Source organism: Apteryx rowi, unplaced genomic scaffold, assembly GCF_003343035.1.
Source record: "Apteryx rowi isolate R43461 unplaced genomic scaffold, aptRow1 scaffold_57, whole genome shotgun sequence".
NCBI classification, from domain to species: Eukaryota; Metazoa; Chordata; class Aves; order Apterygiformes; family Apterygidae; genus Apteryx; species Apteryx rowi.
This window is the reverse complement of record NW_020450838.1, coordinates 746,104-773,304: the sequence shown is the minus strand read 5'-3', so window position 1 is coordinate 773,304 and position 27,201 is coordinate 746,104. Positions and strand designations below refer to the sequence as shown.

Genomic DNA, 27,201 nt, shown 5'->3' with positions numbered 1-27,201 from the left:
TGTATTATCCCTAGCACTTATGACATTTGACATAAAGCAGGGACAAAGGGCTGTAAAAAACATTCCCTCCATTTCTTAGGAGACAATTTATAATGAACAGAAGCCTGAAGAAATGCTGTGTGCTTGATTCTCACTCTCAGCACTCTTGCTTTTTCCCTTCTTCAAGGGCATGATATGGGGACATAAATCAGCCTCAATTCTTCAGCAACCCCTCCCCACCTCCCAAGTTAACAGAAGAGATGAAGAACAGCTGCCTTCCAATTTGCCTCTGTTCTAAGTAAGTGATTCCCACATTTATCAGTATTTCATCTAGCTATTTTTTTGCATCAACATTTTCCACACCACTTAGAAATGGAGGGGTGATTGAGGAGGAAAGGGGAGAGCATAAATACACTTCCCCTCCCTCCCCCCAAAAAGAAAAAAAACACCGGTGTCAGATTTCGCAGTGGGACACTTCCTTTGCCAAATTACTCATTGTATTTAATGACTTTCCCTCACAGCATGATGTCTTTTTTCTTTAAGTCATTTTCTCACTTTAAACAACCAGAACAAGCAAAACCAATGCAGATTCTTTTAGAAGCCTAAGGAAGATCTTAATTTACTAGTTCTTCAGTGCTAACTCTGGCAGAGATTGACCAATATCAATTCACTTTTAAGAAACAAACGATCATTCACTACATACTTCAAAAGGTACTTGGAAAGGGCTGCTCCTTCTCACCCACTGAGACTTTCCGGGTTCTGTGCATGCAACACTCGGTTCAGAAAGAACCAACAGCTCAGGCCTCTCATAAGATACCAAATCCAAAGGTCAAACCCTGCTTGCCTGGGTAGCAAGAGAAAACTATTTCCAAAGGCTCTTGGAAGGCAAAGTCATACTCTTATTCCAGGGAGAGAAAACATACGTCCATACACACACCCCTCCATAGCATAGGGAAAGACTCTGCCAGCTCCCTGGTACTAACCTTTTCATTTTATTGTCTAGACTGTTAGAAAACATTAGGAAGAGACTAGCCTGGTTTGGCAGTAATGCCCTGGACTCCCAGGGCACAAGCCATTTAACTGCCAATTTGTGTGAGGAGGAACGACTACAGTGTCCTTTGGAAAGGTACTTAATCTTTCAAGGACCAAGTTTCTCATTTCTCTGCTCATAAAATGATAGAGCCTTTAAGTGGAAACTCCTTAGGCCAGCAGCTGTGTGTGTTAATGTTTTTACAGCAAGATGAACAAAAGGTTCTGATCTTACTTTGGCCTAGAGGGATCTTGGGGTCACACTTTAAGTGTCAGCTGCTACCTATAAAGACATTCACCTTCTGCTTCCCTCACTTCCCCTGTTCTCATATTCTTACCCTTTCCCTTTTACTAACTCTAGCATTCATGCAACCACAGGGTGAGCTGGGTCAGGACTGAAAATAAAATAAAATCACATTACCTTCCAAAGGATCAGAATTTAGAGTTTAGATCCCCCTGCACATCTTCCTCAACGCCAAGAGGCAACACTTCGCAAATCTCTACCTAGATGTTTTCCTAAGAAATACATTCCAGATTAATCTCACAACATTCCTTGTGACAAAATTCCAAATTCTTTGTTAAGGAGAAGGCAGATAGTGGCTGTAGGTCCATCACCCCAGATTCATCATGCCTGGTCTCAAGTAAAAACCAGAAACAAGCTTCACTAAATAATCCAAATGCATTTCTGTGCATGGTTAAGCTGTCAGTTACATGCTCATATGAAATATGTTTTCTGCAATACTCGAGATAGAGCATCCTACCCCTCAGTGAGTTAAGAGTTTGAAAACAGAATGGCGAAACTCAGAAGATGACTCCACTGGGGCTACCAAAGCGACAATAGCACATCCAAAGAGGCAAAGACAGTCCACACACCACAGTGAGGACAGTCAAAATTACCTCCTACTGGACTCCCAGATGACCTGCTATCCTCAAGCAAACTCCAAACAAGAGAGAGAGAAAACTTTCCAACTACATCAACCCAGATCTCTCCTGCATGGATATATCACCTGCATAGTCAGAATCGTAACATAACATCCATTTCCTGTTAAATAGAGAAGCATTTTGGATTTGATTTGGCAGATAACCATGATTTTATCTGCTGTCACCTGTGTCTTTATAAAAGTCTTTCTAGTAGTACTACCGATTTTGGATTTAAAAAAAATAAATATTTGTATTCAGTGTAACTTGATTTAAAGTATTAAGGATTATTTCCCAGTAAAAGGCATTCCATTCTTATGGAAGGAATGATCAACCTTCAGAACAGGCATGACAAAATGTGCTTGTCATGCTCAGCATCCCAATACGTTTCTCTGGTATCCAAAAGACAGAGGGTGCACCTTCACTGAATTGCAGTGACTGGGATCAGGCACTGGTAATGGAGATGTCTGCACGCACACAACCATACTATCAGGATGCATCGTGCCAGGGAGACTTCCCAGCACGAAGGGCAAGAGAGAGCACATTCAAACCCCAGCTGTAGAGCTTGGGACAGTAAGTCTGTTGAGACAGACTGAGTTCTGCGACTCTGGTTATGCAGGAAGCTAGCCTAAATCTTCATGTGGATCCTTTCTGGCATTTACCCATTTAGTGACAGACTTTCATAATAGATTACAAATGTAGTGTATGATTCAGCCTGTATTCTCCTCAGAGACAAGTCTTATTTGCCTGCACAGAACCAAGCTGTCACTAACAAAGTACTAATGCTAGCTCTAACGAGAGCTAACCTGAATTCTGCTACTTTTGATTCCAGTCAAAAACACAATGCTCCTTTTATTTTCAAAAGGGAAATATCCATGTTATTTTAAAATCAAATTGTTGCAGAAGCTTTACAAATCAGGCAAAAAGTTCAAATGCTGTCACATCCCTTCTAAAAAAGGAATTCCAACAAAAGGATATGCCAAAGTGAAGAACACTGCACTGAGTAAGTTTACTGCTTTTAAAAATATATATGTGTTCATGTGCTTTAAGTTAAGAGCATTGGAATTTTATACTCTGAACAGCTAGGCAGATATTTTACAGTTACCTTGTGGAGTTTTAAGAACATGCATGTTATCCTGTGAGCCTAAGATGTAGGACGATATGATTTCCATGAAAGATCAATGGACAGAGATTGTTTGTCAGAATAAATTTGTCAGGCCAGAAAAACAAACAAATCACCCAAAAAAACCAAACTATCATTTGCTGAGATCCAGGGAAGTTCAAAACCAGGATGATGGAGACAGCTTGGTAAGCTTCAAGTAGGATGAGCTGCCCCAATTTATAAACTATGTACAAGGACCCCTGACAGATGGAAAGTTTATCAGTTTTGGGAGACACTGTAAGAAGTCTTGATCTTACCCAGGGATGCTGGACATGTGGTTGAACAAAGGAAAACTAAGAAACTAGTAACAACCATAGAGTCATAGCAATGTTGGGTGGAAGGGACCTCCAGAGGTCTCTAATCCAACACACTACTTAAAGCGGAACTACCAGAAACACTAGATCAGATCAGCTGTGGCTTTGTCTAAACAAGCCTCGAATACACCCACAAAGATGCCACAACATTTCTGAGTAACCCGTTCCAGCGCTGCACTACTCTCCTAGTAAGGAAGGTTTTTCTAAGGTTGAGTTTGAACCACCCAAGCTGCAACTTGTGGTCACTGCTCCTCATTTTTCCATCTGCCACTACTGCGAACAGCTTCGCCCTATCATCTTTGTAACTCCTCTTCAAGTGGTTGTAGACTGTTATCAGATTGCTCCTTAGCCTCCTCATCAGACTAAACAAGCCCAGCTTCTGCAATCTCTCCTCACAGGCATGTGCACTAGGCCATCAACCATCTTGTTAGTTCTCCGTGGACCATCTCCGGTTTCTTGATCTCTTTTGTGAACTGGGGGCCCCAAACCTGGATGCAATATTTCAGTGTGTCCTTCCCAGTGTCAAGCAGAGGGGAGTGATAACTTTCCTCAGTCCACTGAGGAACTCTGCGCTTCTTGTCAAACATGACAAGGTTAGTGTTGGCTTTATCGTCAAGTTTCTCAGGGTCCCCCTGGACTGAAGCTCTACCATTCAGTGTGTCAACCTCTGCCCCGTCCCAATTTAGAGGCACATTTTGTTACAGCATCTAGATCATTGATGAAGATACTGAACAATGCTGGGAACAGTATTTCCCACAGCTTCCATTTCTGATTCTATAATCATTCTTCATATTTTAAAAAGATATATAATCTATACTGATAAAACTGTTCCCATCTAATGCAATTCCCTGCTGTATGGAGATAAGACAGTTCAGTAGCAAGACTATATATTAAATCTTTGACATTTTCCCACCCTTTAAGAAGGGAATGAGGTGAGCTCAGCAGGAGACTCTCAATAATGAAATCTATTTGGAAAGTGAAGAATTGAACTGAAGGGTAAATTTTCACTTGCCCATTCATTTACAGAATTTAAGATAATACACAATAGCATAGTATAAAACAGCACTCTTCATTGAAAGCAGAGTTTAACTAAAATTGACATTTAGCTTCCACACTGTTTGAAGAGGAATAACTTCCCCCCCATGACCGATTCCCCTCCTTCCCCTCAAGAATGGAAATCAAATTTCAACGCATGCTTTTTTCTCTGGGGGTGGGGGGAAGGGGAGGCAAAGAAGGGGAAGAATTTAATGAGTAGTATCTGCTCTTTTGCCACTCAGAAGGGATATGACTGAGGAAAAAACATGGAACAGACTCCATTTTCTGATTTCATCTATTTTAAATCAACTCTCTTAAGCCTACTGTCATCATCACAGGGTTAGATACTCAGATTTGTGCTTTTACAGGACATTTGTACAGAACTGTTTCCTTAAGCAAAGGAAAGATGTAACCTGACTAGAATAGTCTATTTAAAGCTAGCCATGTTCGTGCCAAGACACTGCACTCTCACAATTGTTTTTTTTCCCTCTGCTTCTGAATGCCCTTGGGAGTATGTCTTCAAAAAGCAGCTGTTGAATCAAGATGCAGAAAATTAATACTTTGCAATACACATTCAAGTCTTTTTATAGGTAAAGTTTTGGGTCAACTAATCAATTTGGAAAAAAAATTAATCCATTTACCTCACTGAAGCCAAAACTCTTCCCTAGGTAATTTTCCCTTACTTTAAGGTCAACAGGTTCAGTGAGTAAACAATGTTTCCACTTCCAACTACTTGTGTTCCTAGATGACAACAGGCCCATTGGATGCAACTCTAATGACTTCATATGGTCTCCGTCACTGTGGTAAGAAGAGTCATGACAATTTTAAGCACCAACTGATCCAGCCAAAGTAGGAAACAGATCAGGTCTGAGTGAGAGTGGTCTAAACCTGGCCATTCTCATAAAGATCGGTATTTCCACACTGCCCCAGTCTTCTGCAGCACTGAAATCAGTCTTCTAAAGAAGCAGAAAGTTTTTCCACCTAATTGTTTCCCCCATGACTACATCAATTTCCCTCCTTATTAGGTTGCTTATTCAGCCTGTAATAAAAAGTTCAAGAGAGTCCAAGAACTGCGCTTTTTTTTAAATAAAGAATGCTTTTTAAAAAAGTATCATAATTTAGAAATGACTAGTATGCTTTTAATCTTAATATGAATGGTACAGTTGTAACTTAAGGGGTTTGTGCTTATTTTCAGAGTATACTTAACTAAAAAGATTTGCAGAATAGCAATTTTGAGAAGGAAAAAGAAAGGAAAACTAACAACACAATATTTGTAACATGAAACAGCTTTTTTCTAACCAGGGCCTGACCCTGCTCTTCAAAGGGAAAAAGGATCAGGTATGAAAATAAGGTGATGCTTGATGGATTTCCCCGTGGATACAGGATGATTAGGATGGTAGGCAACATGAAAYAGAAAAGGTATTGACTGGGCTGCACGCACACCAAGCCCACTTTTAAATAAATGGTTTAATCATATCTTCTTATCAAATGAGAGTAAATACAGACAAGTTTTGGTTGGTTGGTTGGTTGGTTTCTTTAAAGACTGGAATATACTTTTTAAGAATGCCAATGGTCAAAGTAAGAAGGGGTGCAGAGAATACAGAGATGCAGAAAGCAGGAGCTAGAAGGAACCAGTAGTATCTCAAGTCAATTATCTGTCCAAATACCTGTTCTCCCACACACACCTTTTTCCAAATCCATCTAATGGGGAAAAACATTAAGCAAAAAACAGCCAATATCCCCACTAGAAGACTGGTATCTTTTACAGAATTCAGCTGCAATGGTATTCATGTTTTTAAGCCTCTGTTTGAACAATGTCACTATGGAAACAGATCTGTGATGCCCTGCACCTTATCAGGCTTTCTCTATTTAAATTCTTTTCTCGAGTTTTCAACAAAGCCGTTCACTGAACCTCAACTAATCTAAGATTCTGTCAGGGTTTTCCTTTTTTTTTTTTTTTTTTTGTCTTCTCCTGTTGCTCTACCCTGTCTCTTCCAAAAGGTTCTCTCCCCCACTAATGCTGCCTGACAAGTTTTGTTTGCCTCACATCTCTTCAGTTCCTAGTGCAAAAGTATTATAGCTGTATTTATTGCCAAGCAGACTATATAATTTTTACCCCCCCCACCCCCTGTGACATAGTTTTCAATGAAAATTCCACACATTCAACAGCAAACATTTCATTTTGCTTTCAGCTCCTAGGAATCTGCTTGCATCTACATCAGATGTGCCTGTAAGTTCTCTGGAGAATTCCCAGGTTAGAGGTATAAAGGGTTACATCTCTGTAATACCAATAGTTTATCAGTTCCAGATGCACACGGAATCCCAAAACCTGTGTTTACAAATCTCCAAATATTAGAATACTTTTTGGGAATGGAGAACAGGAAGAAAGCTGGGAAGCTTCAGGGTCCCTTTATGCAAACGAAAGAGGGCAAATCTGGGTCTGCCCTCATTGCACCCAAATCTGATGCATACGTAAGAACCATAGTAGTGCTTTTGCTACTTAAGTGAATGCTATAGCCTCTGCACTAGTTAATGAAAAACATGCTATAATCCTCATCCTCCACCTAAATGGATATGAGCCAAACATCATTACTTAACCTTTGGGTTTTTGTAATACTGCCTATTACTGCAGTTTAAAAGGAAGGTTACAAGAGAGATCCTTCCCTCTTGTACCAGAGTGCCTGGTACTTTTTTGGGGGGCAGGGGTGTCTTATCAGCTTGCATGAGAGTTTTTGGAAGAGAAGAATGGGAGATGTAAAACAAATTTTATTTTATTAGCTTACTGTCTTTGATTGATCGGCTGGGGTGGCTGAGGAAGGAGAAAGAAGCATGACACAGTAGCCCAAGCCATGTTACGGCTATCGGAGACCACAAGGAGAGCTGATATCAGTAGCAAGGCTACAGTTATTAATTATCCAAATGAGCTTCACGACAAAGAACTCAGTAAAACCTCTTTATGATTTCCACTAGGGCAACAGGATGTATGTTGATGCTTTAAGAAAAGGTGAAATGGAGAGAAAGCATACAACTCAAACATTCCTCCCCCCCACCCCCACCCCCCTTTTTTTGATTATTTCTGGACTTTCATTAAGCAAGGTGTCCAACGGAGGCAGGAGCAGCACAATTCACAAGCAGTACTCACTGGGGTTTAGTTACTTTTTCACACAGAAATAAGAAGGGACTCTTAGGAATCTCATAGCAAACGAGTTTCTTTCACATTGTAGCTATTTCAAATTTGAATTTCCTTTACTCCTATCAAAATTTACCACCTAGTAACTTTTGAGAGATGTAAATTATGACAGATTGTGGTAATATATTTTATGAGAAAATCTCCCTGATCATTACACAGCTTATTTTGGTTTGCTGAGAAACAAATTCAAGATAAGGCCAAAAAAAAACAAAACAAAAACCAAACCAAAAAACAACAAAAAAAACACAAAAAACAAACAAACAAAAAAACCCCACAAACACAACGCCCTGGATATAGGTATCCAAACCTTACATGGTCTTTAAGTCCTTCAATCCAAAACCATAAGCAAAGTCACAGATTTTTCCATACACTAACCATGGACAAACAGCCTTTTTTTCTTTTTCCCCCTCCACACAGCTCAAGAACCTGCAGTTCTATTTGCAGAACCATGGCAGAACAGGTAAGCTCCCAGCTCCCAACCACATTTCCTCCGTGGAGAGTCATGGCAAAAAGCAATGCTGGTTATAGAGAACATATTTTTCAAAGAGCTCCTCAGATACTTATCTAATTTCCACTGACGTTCAGAAGGATGTAGGTACTTCTGAAAAATGCTGTCTACACAAATCAAAAGTTAGAGACCAAACTATACATATGTTCCAGCTTCTTCCTTAGTGCACTAATAGGAAATTTAATATTTTTCAGAACTGCCAAACTCAGTGCAAAATAAAAGGTTATTTTGTTTTGTTTTCTTCCACTGTTCATACTCTCAAATTAAACATTCTTCATAATTCATCTCTGGGAGCTACCACTCCACAGACTAGTCTTAAACACACTGCTGACTTTCAGGGGCTTAAGAGTTGGGACACACAACGCAGAACTAGGAAGTACTGTTCCAATTTGGTTTCTTGCCCCAACTCACCATTCACCTGCTAGCACCAAGGCATTTCCAGGGCCCTATGCATTAGGCCACCAATGCCCCCTTCAACCTCCTCCTGCATAGATGGCAAAGGAACACAGCAAGAAGTACTTGTCCCTTTGGAGAGGAACAGGTCTACACCCAAAGCTGCAGTCTTGCAACCTAACCAGGTTAACTTCCATGTATGTATATGTACCCTACTGGTTCAGTTTGTTTCTCCCTAAAAACATCTCTCAGCTGGGTTTCGGTCCCCCTCTTGCTAGCATACTGTTAACAGACATCAAACAAAATCAAACAAAAATACTTACATAAAGTAACTCTGAGGAACAAAGAGCTGGGATAACCAACCAGGAAACCTACAAATCACGGGTACAAAATAGCAATGAATATATTTAGGTTAGAAATTAGAAGAATGCTTCCAAGTATGGCAAAGAAACAGCCTCCCACTAACAAAAGAAGCCTAACTCCACCTTAAGATCAGAATATGAAAGAGGCTGTATGACACAGGAATTGGGAACAGGGCTGGACAGGCCCTCCAGGATGACTGGGTTTCATTCCCTGCAAGGATACTACCAGAGCTGGTTACTTCTGTGTACGTTCTCCTTTCATCATGTCATGCAGTTCCCTCTGAAATTACTGAAAGTTGTGCTTACGCTTCTGAGGGCAGATCTGGGCAATCTGCCTTTAGCCTCATACCACTGAATACACTTCCCTTTTCCCCCTCCCTGCCCACAGCTTTAGGAATTAAGCTTGGAACTTAAAACTATTTCAGATTTTCTTGGCTTAGACAGGTTAAGCCAAGATGCTACACTTTCCTCCCAAACATCTACAGCAGTGAATCCATTATGGAGTCATTTCTTCTCCTATGGAAGACACTAGCCGATGACACTGATATATATTTTCTCTAGAGGCCAGATTCATTCCATCTTGTAATCCAGACCAGAGCAAGACTTTGCTTACTGCTGTGGGTCCTCAGAAGACAACCAGAACAGTAAAATGAATTTGAAATGGTGTTTTTCCCCCCAAGAGCTTTCTCACAGAAAGCTTCTAGTGCTTCTTTGCCTTGAGATTATGCAGACAGTTGCCATCAATTACTGCATGGGAACATTGGGTCAAATTTGTGCAAATCACTGGAATCGCATTAGGGATTAAGTTGGTTTGGAACCATGGCAGAAGAGGTCAGATTTCTCCCTTTGTGCTTCATATTCATCATTTCTCATTCCTACAGCATTTCTACTGGCCTAGCTACAGATGCAGGTAGGATTCAGCAGCAAAATGGATGAGGGAAGAGGCACAAATGGAACTTAAGTGATGCAAATAAGTGAGTCATTGCCAAAACCATAAACCTCTCCTTGCCACTCTGCACCCTACCTACTGAGAGGCCACAGCAAGTTTAGTCCCACCATTAAACCTGTGCCTAAATGAAATCCTCCGTTTCATGGGCTAGAGGAAAATTATTTTGATGATTAAGGCAGAAACACTCAGAGTGACAGCTTTGCTGGCTCAAGCAGTAGAAGAGCCAGCTGCCAGTCCTCTTGGAAGGAGAAGGGATACTGCCATAAGAACCACATTTGCTGTAAGAAATTTCAACCTCAGAGAACATTACTAGCTAGTTCTCTCTATCACAGATTTATAGCATGGCCTGGCTCAGCACCACTGCAATCTCAGAGCTTCCTTGCAACAAAAACTGTTATTAAAGTTTGAAACTGTCACCAAGGCTTTTCATCCTATAGCCATTTAGCATCCCTTTTCCAAAGAACACTTCCTGTGCCAGCCACTGGGGGCATATTGGGTCCAGAGGTCAGCGCAATGCATCACCTCATTAGATGTTTTGTTGACTGAAGGTATCAAAAAAGAAAAACAGATGAGAAAAGTAGTAGTTTAGGAACTCAAACATGTCCATAGGTAGCAACATGCATTTATGTGAATGCAGTGTGAAGCACTAATGCAATGACAGGGGAAGAAGAAAAAAAAAAAAAAGGCACTTTTCCATCTCATTCCTTATAACGCATCAAGTGTACGCACACCGTTGTTTGCACAGGAAACAGCCCATCTAGACATACTTGAATTAAATTTAAAACAGCATGGCCTACAAATCTCACTCAAAAAATAAGTTAGTTATAGTTATCATGAACCCTCTCTCACCTATACTGAGACTGATCATTGGTCCTTGGCTGAAGCACAAAATACAGGAAGACAATTCCCCAATAGCAGGGTCTCAAGAATTTCTTACAGCTGCTGCCTGATAAATCAACTGAACTCAACTGTCTGAATTGAAGTCCTGTAAAATCCTGTATTTGCCACAAGAAACATGTCCAAGATTATCCCATGGATTCCACATGCGCAGGATACAGGCAGCTTCAACTGACAGAGCTCCATGCTGACTGAAGGAGAAGCAGGTATTACAGGGCTTAAGTCTCTGGTAGCGATATGGATATATTGCTTTATTGTATTACTCTATAGACTCCTGTAAATCTACAGAATTCAGTTTACCACAAGGCTACTGTTTTTCAGAGACTGACCCAATGACTGGTATTTATTTGCTGCAACAAGCTCCATAAGAAAAAAAATTCATGCTACTCCCCCCATCACTGCAAAGATGACATCTTGCTGCCCATCAGCCTGCCAGGAAACCAGCTGGAAACAATATCATTACCACAACCTATAGGCATCCCTCCAATGCATTAATCAGGTCAGAGTTCAATAACTACCAGCATCTTTATGAACTGGAAAGGATAAAGCTGTGGTAATAAAGCAGAGTCAAGATCGGTCCCCAAGGCCTAGTTTTAGCTCTTCTTCCTCCCCTTTGTCTTCTTTCTTTTTTCTTTGGAAAACATTCAACGTTAACATTTTTATTCCAGTGTTTGGGTTTAAATTTACCATTTTGGAGAACTCTGAAGTGCAGTAAGGCCTTCCAGTATATTTGACATACACAATGGAAAGTGTCTACCACCTCACTGAAGCAAATGCAAGTCTTCTCACATAGGAGCCAGCAAAAGTCACAAGACCTCTGGCTTGACAGTGGAGTTATCCATATAATTCCTAAAAAGGGCATTGAAACAGTCTGGAGAGGATGAAAAGTGCCAAGATAATGATTTGGGGATTGGGGGAAAAAAATAGATATATATATGGCCCCAAAAAAGTTAAAAGTTCAGTTTAAGATGGTTGTTAAGGTTTCTTATCACACAAAGCAGAAATGCTTTCAGAGGCAGGCTAGTAGTACCAGGTACTAAAGTTATCTCACAGACAAAGACATACCAAAATCCAGGGGCTGGAAACTGAAGCTGTAGAAGTCTAAATTTAGAGAGTGCCTTTCTTTTAAAGCATGAGAAAAGTTAACAAATTAGAAAAAGTTTTGCATATGATTTTGGTCCACTCAAATAAAAAACAGGTGCTTCTCTGGAAGATGTGTTTTAACAACACAAGTTATAGAGCATGTTATAAGAGCAATGAAATGACACAGGCTTCTGAAGAGTAGGGAGTAAGAACAGAAGGCATGGCAAATTCCCCTAGATTAAAGAAATAAACAAATCACAGCTATATAGTTTTATCAGTTCAGTACAGCTCTCCATTAAAAAAAAAAAAAAATCACCTCACTAGAAGCAAGCAGCTGTTCATTATCTGAGGCAAAACTCTTTAGGGGCAGTGACAAGATCTTCCTCAGTGTTTGCACAGCAGCTGGCATAATACAACTCAGTTAACTGCTGTACTGCGTAACTCCATAACGCAAAAGGGATTAGTCAGCCCTTGTTCTGCAATGAAGCTAACCAGAACTGTTCAAAGTAACTGCATCATGTCCTGACACTGAACCTAAACTCAGGTTTTGTTTTCACAAGTTAAGATTCAGTATTTGTCAAACAGTTCAAAGCTTTTTATTTTTCTAGTAAGCTCACTTTTCATTTCCAGAAATCTGTCTCCTGTAAGTCTGGAAATCTTGCAGAGAAGTTTTCCTAGAAAGTATATTCCAGTTCTCTCATTTGAGGATGAATAACAACTCAGTCATCCAGAAGGGACAAAAGACAGGGAGTCCAGGTAATAAAATTAAAGGGCGATTTTTGTACAGAGTACAAGCTTTCAACAACAGCTAGTAGCAGCTTCGTGGCCAGGTTTATAAAAACCTAAAATATTTTTGGTCTGCAGACWTAATATTCAAGGAAACACAACAGGATAGAATAGCTATGGATATCAAAATTCACCTCTGAAAAAACCTGTACATTAATTCAGTCTCTTGTTGTGGAAGAAACCCATTTAAGTTGCCATCCAAAGTATGTATTTTTGATCTTATTAATCCAATTAAGCCAACAGAACTAATGTTAATATAAGTCCAGGACAAGGTCTTACATTAGAGACTCGCAGAGAAATAGGCTCAAAAATCGACAATTCACATCCCAAATACAAAACTAATTCTCTGATGAGTCCCAGAAATTCTGGATGAGAAATGTACAGTTTGAGGTAAGAGCTTTTAAGGGTTTGATAAAACTGGAATGTTCTTGTGGGCTCACTTGCACTCAAAAGTGACCCCCCCCCCCAGTAAATTAAGCCAAACCCAGTCTAAGCCTAGATTATAGGTAATATAAGTATCCATTCAAAGGCTTTATCCAGAGAACTTGTAAACTGATTTTAGTTAGAGTAAGGCAACTTTGCATTCAGACACAGACTCAGGAGATTCACCTTGCTTACCTTTTCTCAGACCTTAGCGAAGTCCCTTCCAGCTCCTTCCACCTCTGATACTTCTCCTCTGCAAAACAATTTGAAATGTAGTGATGAAAGTGATAAGAACTAATTGTTTGACCCTAGAATTTGAAAAACTCTAGTAGAAATCCTACTAATAATTTGCATTAGGGGATGTATTTTACATTTAGAAAAAAAAACAAATTAATTTGCTGTTAAAATTATCAGCAGCTACATATCAGACAACGGATATTGGGCCAAGTCTGGCCAGATTAGCCATACAAGCCTACCAGTCTGACCGTAAAGTTAAAAAAAAAAAAAAAAAAAAAAAAAAAACCACCCACACTAGGTAACAAGCAAAATCCTTCTGAAGTCTGGCACTGAGAACAATTCCACAGCCAAGTAGCTCCACAGAAGCCAATGATCACAAAAGACCCTAACAGCCACTGAGATTTTATTTGATGAGAAATCATTCATGAGAACTTATTAATCAGAAACAGGACCGCAAAAAAACTGTGTCATGAAGTCCAGCTCCTCTTTATGACAGAGAATTGCTTCACTTGACATCATTTCCCTTCCACATATTATAATGAAATGATGAGATACAGGCTTTCACCACAGATGTTATTCCAGTCAGCTTTGATGAAGAAATTGCTCTGGACAATTTCACTTTCATTTTTTTTGCAGTAACTTTTAAAGTATACAACTCTACTTCATTATTTAGCTGCTCATATGATGGGGGATTCCTGCAACTCATCAAAGTCATCTATACATATCACTGCCCCAGGCTCGCACAGAAACAGCGTGTACATTTCCAACAGCTTTCTGGTCCAGACAGACAAGCTGAAGGCTTGAATCCAAGACCTTCAACAAAGCACAGACACATAGCTAGATTTGAAGGAAGATTGGTTCAGCACTCACAGGTTAAGTAAAGGCTCAAACAGACTAGCTCTGCAGATTTAGGCGAGGTGATTTATAAGATGCAAGGTGATTGCGATAGCAGGGACTGGACATGGCCCAGAAAACCCCCTTCAGTCCCATGCTCTTAGTAAAAACAATACACACGACTTCACTGATACAGTACACAGGGAGCACAGTACTAGGTTACTCAGCTATCTGGGTGATATTGGCTAACATTAGCTTCAACTACCTAAGCAATATTAATCAACTATAATTTGTTTAGTATATCTTCTTTCAACATTGGACTGAATCTGTAAGAGCAGCTCTTCTAAGTGCATCTGCAGAGAATAAACATTTCTGTATGGCTCCTTCAAATGTAGGCACATGCTTTACAGAGGAAAGTCTTCCAGGAACTGCACAGAAATGAATATAAACACACTTCAGCTCTTGTAAACGTGTCCCACAGAGACTTTTCATATAACCTCAAGGTATCCTCCTTCAGGGTATTTCCATGTCTGCAAAATTGGAAGAGCAAGGCTATCCTCTTCCTGGATGTTCTAAGTGCAAGGGGGGTTCATTTTATGCAACCCTGGGCTAGAATATGTGCAAGTGTGAAGTTCTAATCATCACTGCATATACTGTATACAAAAGAGATTATGTAGCATCATTACCCCCCAGAAGAGCTTCACACAGAGCTTGTGCCTCTCAAATGTTAATTAATGGCTTCCACACAGCATGCAATATTAATAACTGCCATGTATTAACAACACATGAGGACACCCAGAAATATCCCCTCAGTCTTTGCCTACTTGGAAAAGAAAGGGACAATATAGTATCAGTCATTATATTAGATCCATATACAGTTCTCCAGTGGAAGAAACACTTCTAAGTATAGAGTACAACTGAAAACAGAGAAAGCTATAAAGGAAACCTGCTAGGTAATGTGAAGAATGGCACTGGTGCTAAGGGTCACTCAACAAAACCAGCACATAGATATTCAAGTTCAAAAAAGTGAACTATGTAAGGATGCGGCAAGTAAAAAATCCTAAAAAAGAGCAGTTCAAAAGCAGGAAGCCTAAGAGAGAGTTAGGAGGGTATTGTAGGGCAGAGATTAGCGTTTAAAAAATGGATAGCTTGCCTAAGGACGAACAGGAAAGCCCATAAAACATGGCAAGTCAAATGTAAACAGGAAATTAAAAGGGCTGAAAAAACAATCCAAAAAATGCCTGCAAAGGGTGCTCACACTTCTAGCAAACAGTTCTTTAAATACATCAACACCAAGAAGCCAGCTAGCAAATCAGTGGAACTGGGGCCGACAGGGATGATAAAGATGTAGCAGAGAAGCTCAGTGAATTCTTTACGTCAGTCTTTACTGCTGAAATTGTTGGGGAGATTTCCATTCCTGTTGAACAGTTTGTAGTGGATCGGCCAGAAGAGCCAGATCAATCTGAAATAAATTCAGGAAATACTAGACCAAACAAGAAGGTTAGATGTTAATGAATTGCTAGGACAGAAGAGCATTCACACAACTTCTGAAGAAACTCAAAKGTGAAATTGCAGAACTGCTAGCCAAGTTGTGAAACCCAGCATCACGGAGAGCCTCTGTTCTAGGGGCTGGCAGGCTTCTCCTGCCTGCACAACTCCCTGATGCAGGCAGGGCTGTGGAGGAGATCCTGGGAAGCACAGACTGGGGAGTCTCACTTCCATCCCTGGCCAGAGCAAGCCCATCATAAAGAATAAGGAAACAAAGTGTAGAGCTTAACAGATGCTTTTTAGGATGGCGAAGAGTCAGCATTGCAGGCCCTGGGGTCAGTGCTGGGACTGGTGTTACTCAGCATCTTCACCAATTACCTGGAAATGGGAGTGAAGAGTGAAGTCTCCAGCTCTTCAGATGACCCTAAGCTCTATGGCGAAGTCAAGTGTTGTGCAGATGGGGAGGAACTCCAGAAGGGCCTCACAAAGCTAACCAAGTGGGCAAAAAACTGTTTAGTGTTGATAAATTTCAGGTAATTCATTCAGGCAATAATTTTAACCATTCCTACCCAGATGCTGGAGTTATCATTGATAATTCTCTAAAAGTCATGGGCTCAGTGTGCAGTGGCAGCCAAAAAAGCCAACAAAATGCAGGTCAGCATCAGAAAGGATATTGAGAACTGGAGAGAGRGCATCTTTTTCCCACTATATACAGCCTGAATGTACCCACAACTTGAGTACTGCAGTCTGGTCTCCACATGTCAAGAAGGATATAGGGAAAAAGGCACAGAGAAGGACAACTTAGTGCAAATGGAGCAGATAATTTACATGAAGAGACTAAAAAGGCTGGGGCTATTTGGTTTGGAGAGAAGGCTGAAGATAGATATGACCAAGCATTACAAAAAACAACAACAAATCCAAAAAAACAAAAACACAAACATGAGCTGCTGAATGCAGACCTCTTATTCACAAAATTCCACACTACTACAGTGTGGAGCAGTCACTGAAGCTAGCAGGGGATCCATTTAAATAGATAAAGTACTTGTTTACACAGCAGGTTGCAAACTTCTGGAACTTGCTGCCACAGGAGGCTGCGAAGACAGAGGATATCCACAGATTTGAAAGGGGATTAAACAAACTCCTGGACAACAGGTCCATAAGTGGACACTAAAAGGACTAAACATATGTATCTTCTAATATTCCTAACACAAGAACTGGGGAAATCAGGGAGGTGGGGAGAGAAGTGGATCTGGAAAAGTGGCTGTTTAAGAATCTCCTATTGCCTTGTCAGACAATACTGGACTAACTGGAACAGTGAGGCAGTTTTAATGTTATTTATTTCTTGGCTAGACTCAGCATTCCTACACACAGCACCTCTTCCTGAGGATAAGCAACTGCCAGGATTCATCAGGGCTTCAGAAAACAACCTCCTGCCACTGAATCAACCGAACTAGAATTCATCGCATGGCTTAACACAGGAGTATGGTATCAGGTAAYTGCTTTCTTTCAACATAGCAACATAACATGCTGGCCACTGTCTCTCGGGGACTAATGATAACTATCCATAATCAATGCAATAAAAAATACATATTGCTGCTATTCTTCCTCCTATGCAGCTTCTGGATTCATTTTATTATTTTATTTCATCTCTATTATAACGCTAACAAAGGAGCAAGCTGATGGAAATCAAACATATACATTACTGCTCATGGGGTGGGGGGAACAAGAACAACAAAGAACAGGAAATAAAACAATTTAGACCAAACACAGGTGCCAGAGCTTCTCTTTTAACACCATTCCCCCCAAAAGGACCATTCACATCTGCAAAAACACTACAGACATCCATAAATAATTATTTTAACATCCCAGGTAAACCAAGATTTTCATTTAATTTTTAATTCATCACAAATAATTTCATTTCAGATGCACTCAGCTAGACTGTCTTCGAAAACAGTAAGTTATTTATATCTCAAAAAAAATTTAATCAGCAGAGCTGTATTTCCTGTCCTGTGAGTGAAATATAAGCTTGGACAGAGTAAAAAATACCTCACAAGAAGTCCAATTACAGAGAGTTTTATCTTCAAGACAATAAAACCTTTGTCCTGAGGTTCAATTTAGTTCCTCACTATCTTGTAACTCTTACAGTTTTAAAAGAAAATATTTTCATTTGATTCTTGGGGGAAAAAATAAAATCTCTATATCCAACAAAGATCAAAAATTAGCAAGGTTTGTTTGACAAAGATGCCTCTTATGGCTACTCCTGATGCAGCCTGTCTCAAAATCTTATGCTTTTAATAAAACCAACTAGAAAGGAACTAGCATTAAAGCAGCTGCCTAGTGAATTCCATCACAGAACAGGTAACGGGCATGAACAGACATGAAACACCATTAGCATTTTTTCCCCCCTCTTCTTAATATAGCAAGAAGTGGACTATATTACTGAAGTTATCTACCCCAGTATCAGTAACCAAGCATCTCTAATATAAGCCATAGTACCTGCAACCTGCACAGGATCCTGCTCAGTGCTCTGATGAACCATCACAACAATTTCAAAAAGCAGGTTACCCTAGTTGTCAAACCAACTGTAGAGCTAAATTGGGACAGACATCCCCGCACCCCCCAAGAGGTACGCTATTCTGAGAGAGGCCAAAACAATGTCCTTAAAAGATAYAATAAAACGTCAAGCACTAAAAATCTGCTTACACATTTATGTTTGCTTTTGCTATCTCAGACAAAACGGATGAAGTTACATAGAGTTTGCAGTTAGAGGATACCACATTAAGTCTAAGAAGCTCAAGATCTCTGCTGTCATGAACTGCTTAACGGGGGGTGGGGGGGATCACATGCAGAGAAATAAATAAGGTCCGCACTGTTTTCCTTAGAAAACTCTTTGACCATCCATGGCTTTTCCCGTCTTTCTGTCTTGTGGTTTAGATGCAATGATCCAGTCAGGAACTGAATCGCCACTGGGATTCAAACTAATCCAAACTACTGATGGATTCGCTGTACCTCAATGTCCACAACTAACTTGGAAATGCTTTGGAGAAGGAATATAACTTAGAGTTTCGTAGAAGGTAAGTGCTAAATAGATAGAACTAAATAGTTTGTTAGTCGTCTGAAGTGAACTAGATCATAGCATGAGCTCATGTAAAACAAAGCAGCACTAAGTTTAGAAACGTCTGAAGAAAATCCATGTAAAAGTCTTTCAAACAGCCGCATCAACTTTTCACTAAGCAGCCCCAATCCAAATGCCTATGCTCATAGTCACCTATATGTTTAACTTGGGCAAAAATCCCCATCGACTGCTATACAATTTTGGTTCAACAGGCTGGCGCTGAGGGAAAACGGAGCAAGTACCTCAGAGCCGAAATCACAGGCGCTCAGGCCGGCCATTCCCAGAGGACATGGCGCAAGTCCCGTCTCCTCACCTGTCCCTGGGGGGTGGCGGGGGTCCCCTCGCCGGACACACTGCCACCCCGCAGCCCTGTCCCCACACGCATCTCCCAGCGCTGCAGCACTGCGACCGGCATCAACCGCCCTGAACCGGTTGCAGCCGGTTCTGAAGCACCGGGCGCTGGAGCTTTACTAGCGTGTGCCAACGCGTCCGTTGGTCAGAGAAGTGCCCGCTTCAGACACATTTGGGGAAAAAAGCAGCAGCTGCCAGGGCTGGAGACACGCTGCGGGGGACCTCCACGCCGAAGGGGACCCGGACGCCCCGGGTGAGCGCGGCCGGCGGGCAGGGACCCCCCGAGGGAGCAGGGCAGCAGATGGCTGGTAAGCGCAGGGCGGCTGAGCACTGGAACAGGTTGCCCAGAGACGCTGTGGAGTCTCCGTCCTCGGAGATTTCCGAAACCCGGCTGGACACAGCTCTGGGCAACCTGCTCTAGCTGACCCAGCCTTGCACGGGGGCGTTGGAGCAGGTATCTCCAGAGACGCCCGCCAACCCCAGCTATTCGGCGATTCTGTAAGCTGAGGTGAAAAATAAGGAAAGTTGAAACTAGGAAGAAGCTTGGATGGGTGTTTGTGTAAGTGATTTTATAGCTGTTTATGGTGTTCTTTTTCCTTGATGCCCGAATCGGTGATCAGAAGTTTGTCCTTAATTTTTGGCCAGTCAGTAAAATCCCTCAAGCCTGTTTTGGCAGCAACACATAGGTTACTTGCCACTAACTCTCCACTGTGCTGTAAGGCACATCCCTGAATAGGGCTAAAGGAATTGCAGAAGGCAAACTGCAGCTCCTCAGGGAATGCTGCAGTTTGGACTCCAGACCCTGGAAACCCTCCTCCGTTCAGGTGTGTCCACCCCACTCACAAGCACAAACTGCAACAAGAAGAATTGCTATACAGAAGGGGAACAGCAAAAATGAGTAGGAAAAAGAAAGGGACACCAAAACCACCAAATAAACCAGCTTTCACCACTCCCGTCAGCCAGAAAGGTGCGCACAGGCATGCATAGACACACAAGCTAGGATCTCTTCCTAAAAAACACATGATATATATATATATATGATATGATATTTCCTACCCTCTTACTTCTGTGAGTTCAGTCAGCAGTAGATACCTCCAGCTGGTTTCAAGTTACAGCCAGAGGTAGTACCATAAAATTCCTCACAGCCACCCAAACCATTACTCTTCTATTTTCTTCCATGTGGGGTCATCACACCCCCTCTGGAAAGCTTAGAGGTATGATACCACTGCAGGCATCTTCAGAGAGAGTCTGACAATGGTGTATTATAAGGCTTGTTGTAACATCCTTTCAATATTCTTAAGGTCCAGTGATTTAGAGAAGAGAGTCTTTTGTGCCTCCTGTCAGTTCCAGGAAGCTCCTGTCACTGGCATGGAGACTGCATATGGAAAAGAGCTGCTAAATAGACCAGTTAGAAGAATATAGGCCCAGTTTCGCTCCCACATTAGTGAAAACCATGAATGCTGCAACTCTGTTGAGGTCAGTGGAACTGCACTGCTCTGAAGTTGGGGGTGAGACACCCATACACCAGCTGCTACATTTCAAAGCCGGGCTCCCTCCCTTTTGGCCTCACAGGCTCTGCGTGAGATACACCCCCTAACGCCACCACGGCCAGAATGTCAGCATTTAAATAACGACAGCATGTCTACAAGCAGATCTCACCAAGCTAACCCACGAAAACACTAGAATAATTTACACTGCACAAAGCAGAAAGGGATGAATACTTCCTTTCTCACCTCCAGAACTAGACTAGACTTCAACTAATGATGTGGAGACCTAGTAACACTTTCAGACATGAAGCATTTATGTAATATCTTCCTCTTTTCCCACCAAAGGAGAGGGAAGCTTATGTTCATAACAATCCTAGAATAAATAACCTGAGTAAAGGAGGTGCTTTTTTTCCCAAATTTCTCTTTCCTGTGTATTTTAAACATAGACAGTCTGCTTATTGCTCCTGTTCTGTAACTTTCATTTTAACATAATCAAGAGAGTAAAGCCATACAGACAATGACTCCCTAAACTATGCTTTGTGAGTGCTTTGTACAGAATATGCCTTCACACTTTCTCTCCATCCAGTCAGACTGTTTATCCTTGCTCAGGAGAGATGCTCAGCAATTTTTTTTTTTTTTTTTTTTTTTTGCAGTGACACTGATTCCAAATTCATGACATAAAAGATGCAAATGAAAAAGCCTTTATTTCAGTATTAACAAGCTGCTTTCATCATTACAAGGTATTAATGGAAAATATATATATAAAAATACCATTAAGAGATGAGCAACTTCATACTAGTTAACACTATAGAAAACATAATTACACAGCTACATACATTTTATAATAGGGTATTAAAGTCAAACATATCATTTAATTATTTGCAGTGCACATTTATACAGTAAATGAAATTGTGCCTGCTACTTGGCAGATACGGAAAACTTCACATCCCTGCCTCACCTTGTTTATCTCTCAGGTATTGTTTTGCACCATGATTATTCATCAGTTTATATGCACTTAACAGAACAGCATCACCTTAAAAATCAAATGCAACAAAGTCGTGTTCGAACCTAGAGAACTGGTAGCTGTAGTTTTCTTGACTCATGCAGCCGTCAAAATATTACTTTTCCGGGCCTTAGAAATAAACATCACAGGAAAGCCACAATTCTTCCAGGCAAATAAGAACAGCTAACTCATGAGACAAGAACCCTTTCATTATTTGGAACATATTTCAGATAGTACCTATGCCAGATCAAGTGCCAGTGTGTTTCTCTCCATCCACCCAAATCCCAATCCTCTTCATATGCATATCTGCAACTCACTCAGTTCTTGGTCTCTCCATCATCCATTCATCCCTTCACCTTTTTATTGAGGATAACAACTGTGATACTGATTCTTATTACTTGGCTATTTCTTTCCCACTGGCAGCTGGATTACACTGGCTTAGACAGTATATAAAAGGTCTTGGGGAAAACTGCAGGCCTGGCAGTCAGCTTATCCTCCACTATACACACATTTTGGGCACATCTTTTTGTTCACATAGTATCCTGCTCCTCTGCAAATGCCCCATATCACAAGACAGCTGAAGAATAACAGAAGGAGCAGTAAAAAGAACTCCAAGCCACAGCCTTAACCTATTGGGCAGCAATTAGAAATAAACTGCAATGGGTGTGCAAAACAACGCACCATCACTTGCTTTCCTCAGCCAGGAGGTCTCCAGCTTCAGACCACCTGTGGGCTCTCAGCAATTTATGGCATTTCAAAAGAAGACACAACAAGAGATGCATGTGACTGGCAACTGCAGCATCTCTTCTTCCTCCCACAAGTTAGGTCTTCTACTTTCAAACAGAATATATGGTCTATTGTAATTCTTTCTAGGTGAAGCAAACAGCTGAAAGCATCCATCAGTGACAATGCTAAATCCTACAGCACATCAGCTGCATCACACAGACCCTGAAAATGCTTTGACACTAAGAAACCTGTGCATATGAACAGCATTTCAATCTGAAGAATTAATATGCCATAACCTGACCATGTATTTGGCAAGTCAGCATAGTTAATCCAATTACGGAAGAGGTGACGAGGCCAAGCTGACTGTTACTAAAGAATCACCAGGCGAGACTGTCCTCAGAACATAAGACACTGCAGCTTCATGTACTTATTTAGGGAGCTGACACACTGAAGTGAAATTTAGCAGTGCTCAGGCTCATTATAACAAAGGTAAGCGCCAACAAACCGCTCTGTGCCAGCGAGCAGAAGTGGGAAGGGATTCGGCGAGAACACACTTTGTAAAGCACACTGTAATCCTAAGCACTTAATTGCCTTTGGCAAGGGCCGCATCCCCTGGCTCTCCCAAAGTCCTTTTATCTGCAACTTGATGCTCACAGTTACAACAATGAATGGAGTGGGGGAGGAGAAGAAAGTGGGGGAAGCAATGAGAGAACTACAACTACCAGTCTTGTCTTTACTGAACTACCAAAGCCACATATATAAAATATCGGTACGTGCAAGGCCTGATCTGCACATCCAGTGACTCTGGAGAGCTCCCATGGAAGCAAATAAAGACCAGCTCACATCCAAGCTCTTTAAGCACCTACAGCAGAGATTAAATTTGTTGTTGAGTTACACACCTGTATTTGTATTTTAGGATTTATGTAGGAGTGAGTGTCTGAATGAATGTCTGAAAATGAGGCCACTCCTACATAAATACTAAAATACAAATACAGGTGTGTATATACCTAACATGGATGGATGTATAACATTCATATAGGTCAGTGCAAATTTGAAGTTATAGCCAAAGTTTGTCTCTTTGCCTTTCTCTACTTACAATGCAGCATTCACAAATATTTTACAATATGTTAATCCCAACTCGTTGTTCCCACATAAATGGAAGACTCGAAGGTAAATAATGCACCAAGCCTCTTTAATTAAATAAAGAGTTTGGGGGAGGAGTTTCTGTAGACCCTTTTAAACCTTAAAGCCTGCCAACTGGATGAACAAAAGATAGATTAGGCTCACATGATAAATCCCAGTAAACCTGAAAAGCCTTTGTTAATAAGTCACTAAAGGAAATTTTTTTTCTAGAATTTCTGCTCACCACAAGTGAGAGTTAAGATTATTCTAGGAGGTTTGGTTTCCAGCAGCATTAAAAGGGTATATACATCATTGAGCTCTAATCTCCTCATTTGTATAGAGCTCAATCCTCCTTTCATTCCTACTAAAGGAGAACCAGTTATTTCTAGCTTTTATATAGGGAGCAGCTGCTGAAACTTCAGAGGCAAAAACATTTATGAAATTAGTTAAGACTCTCAGGAAAATTAAATCTGAATTCTGCATCAGCTTCCTGGTTTCCATTCTTTAATAGCAATGGCAACAATAGAGACACAAATGCATTTCAGTTAGTGCTTCTGATATTTCTTTCATGTAGCAGGTTGCAAGTGACCCTTTCAGGTTTCCATTCATAAGTTGGTGTTCAGTAGCTTGTTCATGCAGCCAAATGAGATGTTAGTCTGGCAATTAGTATACTCTTCTGTTTGTAGAGAAGCTTAATGAAGACATTATTAGAGACAGACCTTGTTGTAGCACATTCAACAGACCCTTTTACAATTGCTTGGGAAAGGCCAAGATTTAGCAAAACCCATACTGTAGTCACAGACAATACAGATGACCTCAAATTTATCAGCGGGCTGGCTTTAAAGAGTCCTGCGTCTATCCTACCTGGATCCATCTGGCTTCACTAATGACTCCTATTTCATCACTGTAGATTAATCGTATCCCTTGTCTATCATGCAATGCTAAAAATCCAAACAGCATATGTAATCCTAATGTACATCAGGGAAGTATTTCCATTGCTGAAGGGGACTGAGGCTGCTGAATCAGGCCTTGCTAGGATTGTGTCTGGAACACTGACTACCACTGAAGTCACACAGGCTCAGAAAAAGTTGTTTAAAAAAGAAAAAAAATCAGTATTAACTGCAGCAGGTGTAGCAACATGCTGCTAGAACAATCAGAGGAAAAAACAACTTGCCTTCCAAAGGGGGATTAAAACTATAGAACTTATTAACAAAGAGAGAAGAGGGTATTACCAGCCATGAAAACAAATTACGTTAGTTAGAACCCCCTGAATCTGTATCTGTAGTGTGAGGTTCGGGAAAGCTATTGAGCAGAGCTCTAAGACAGCAAAAGCAAAAAACTAACATATTTTAGTGTGAAACTTGACAAGTTTATACAGGAGATAAGATGAGGCTGTCTGGAAAAGCCGGATGAAATAGTCCAGGATCCCTTCCAGCCCATACTCCAGCCTGAACCCAGACTACTTAGGAGAGTCCAACAACCACAAACTGTGGCTCCAAACTCTCTGAAGGTCTAAGCCAAAACTTCAGCTGTCTTCCTCCATGGCCCTCGCAAAAAGAGCTCCTGTGCACACTTTCCAGATTTAGACACCCACAACTTTAGGGCGCAGCACTCGGAGCAATTCTAAACTCTATTTACATCTGCATTTTGTTTTAGTAGTGCTCTGAAAGTAATTTGTAACTGTCAGTTTATAGTCTCTCTGACACAGTGTGTTTGGCCTGTGTAAGGATCTTGGTATGGATTTTGATTGACTGTAAAAATAGGATCATCGCCCAGAGGAAGTCCTAATGATCTTAAAGGAGGAGGCAGGCAGAACACAAAACAGATTGAAAACCATTCAAAAGCTGCATCTCTTAAATCTAACTTAAGCCAATGACAATACATAATCACTGCTTATTTCAGACTTCATGAATTCATTTTTGGCATTATACAACCAAACCAACAGAACCTTACTGATTTATCTCCTTCATCCTCTTTTGCACCAAATAGCAAGGCAAGTAAAATAATGGAGAGATGCTTGCAACAGCAGAGTATCACATTTCCAACTTCCTTTGCAGCAGATCTTTTAAGATTTCCCTACAAGACCAATAAAAATTGGGTCAGTTATATTAACTAGTGTGAGCCTCCTACATTCATAGAAAATCCTATTTGTGACATATATTAAACCAGGCATCTTCTTCCTGCTTATGTCTCTCTAAAGAAATTAAATACCATTAACATAACCCATACAGATCAGATGTGTTGCATATCTTGCTAGAGACTGGTCCACTAGCGGCAAACATACTCCAGCTACAGCCAAGGAAGCTACTCCAACTGCAAGTTTGACATGTGTCCTGTAGGGTTAAATGCTGAGGATGAGTGATATATTATGGAAAGGTGTTCTAGTGAGCATTACACAACAAAACTACAGTGCAGATAGCTAGCAGCCTATGTCACTATACAAGAATTATATCATGAGGAGACAGAAGATACTGTGGATGTGTATTAGATGAATATTTAATACTTGTGCCATCTGACAGTTATTAGTAAATGAAATTCTGCCTGAAAAACAAAAGGCCCCTAAGATGCTCTGTTAGATTCTAGTTCCGGGAACAACTCAGCAAATACAAAGTTGCGCAGGAAGGCACACTCTGTGTTCAGCAAATAGTAATGCAAGTCATTAGGAAAAAATAAAGGCATGTGTGCAGGAAGTAGGGGAAGGGAGATAGTCCCTCAGCTTGGGATTTAAAACATAGGAGGCACTACTCCTTCCCCTACAGCCTCACTGACAGAAACGGTGTTCCCAGCACTCCAGTAAGAGATGGCATGACTTTTAGGGCTCTTAGTGGGGAACACACCTTCTTCACATCACGTAACTCCATGCTCACCCTCCACAGGGCTCAATGCGTGGAAGCATTCAGAAGTGGGTGTGGGAAATGCGGTGTCTGCATTTACCCTCTCAGGCGCTTCCTGTGTAGCGAGTATAATCTAGGCTTCCAAACACTTTTGCTTCTGCTTCCCATCTCTGGGAGAAGTATTCCTATGGATTTCCCCCGCAGGAAACTGGGCTGGGACTAAAAAGCACCTATAAACTGCAAGGGAAGGTTTCTCTCTTCGCCGCTGGCTCCCGGTGCCATGCCGCTGCCGCGCAGCCGGAGCGCGGGGAGCGGGGCCCGGCGAGCGCGCAGACGTGCGCACGCAGGGGCGGGAGGGATTAAGCGGCAACGCGTTCCCCAAAGCGCACCGCTCCGTAGCGGGAAGGCGGCATGCGGGGAAGCGATTCCCCCCCCCCCCCCCCAACTAATGATTTTAAGCATTCAGCTCCTCCCCTCCATCCTTATGCGTTATATTTGAGTCGTGTCAGCAGGATTTATCCCCTTTTGAGACACCATGAGCTTTGCGCAACATGGTACGAATTACTTTGAAAATAGCAAAAGTTAAATGCAAAAGTTAAAAATAAATGCATTTTATCTGAAATAGAAGAGACAATCATAGATGCACGTGAAGGAACTTTTCTGCAGATGCCTCCACATAGGCACCCTCATATTTGAAAGGCCCATAAAAGAGAGAGATGATCATTACAACCGAGCCTGTAGAAGGTTACTCTTAACAACCCGCCGCTGCCACCGGAGAACAATAAATCTACAGTAAATCACGCGTAGAGGATGACAAGCACTTACCCGCTCCGGCGGCTCTGGGACGGGCGCGCTCTCGGCGGAGAGCCGGGGGTGAGCGCCTCCGCCGCCGGGGCCCTTGCCGGGGAGGGGACGGGGGCTGCCGTGAGACCGCGCAGGGAACCGCCGCTGCGATGCCCCGAGCGCCGCATGTGCC

At 41.4% G+C, this 27,201-nt stretch overlaps 1 protein-coding gene across 5 annotated transcripts in view; it reads right to left on the bottom strand.

Annotated features, from left to right (window-relative positions):
• Nucleotides 1-27,169, bottom strand: part of MYLK (myosin light chain kinase) — a 227,901-nt gene extending 200,732 nt beyond the window's left edge. For 3 of the 5 annotated variants that reach the window (XM_026082130.1, XM_026082135.1, XM_026082133.1), the window contains exons 1-2: nt 27,051-27,169; nt 13,224-13,281 (exon numbers count right to left, since the gene is read on the bottom strand). The gene's annotated coding sequence lies outside the window, so the exon portion shown is untranslated. Of the gene's footprint in view, nt 1-8,851; nt 8,884-13,223; nt 13,282-25,344; nt 25,359-27,050 lie in introns of those variants that run through there. The other 2 variants (XM_026082131.1, XM_026082137.1) reach the window with 2 other exon arrangements.
• Between the last annotated feature and the right edge of the window lie 32 nt (nt 27,170-27,201).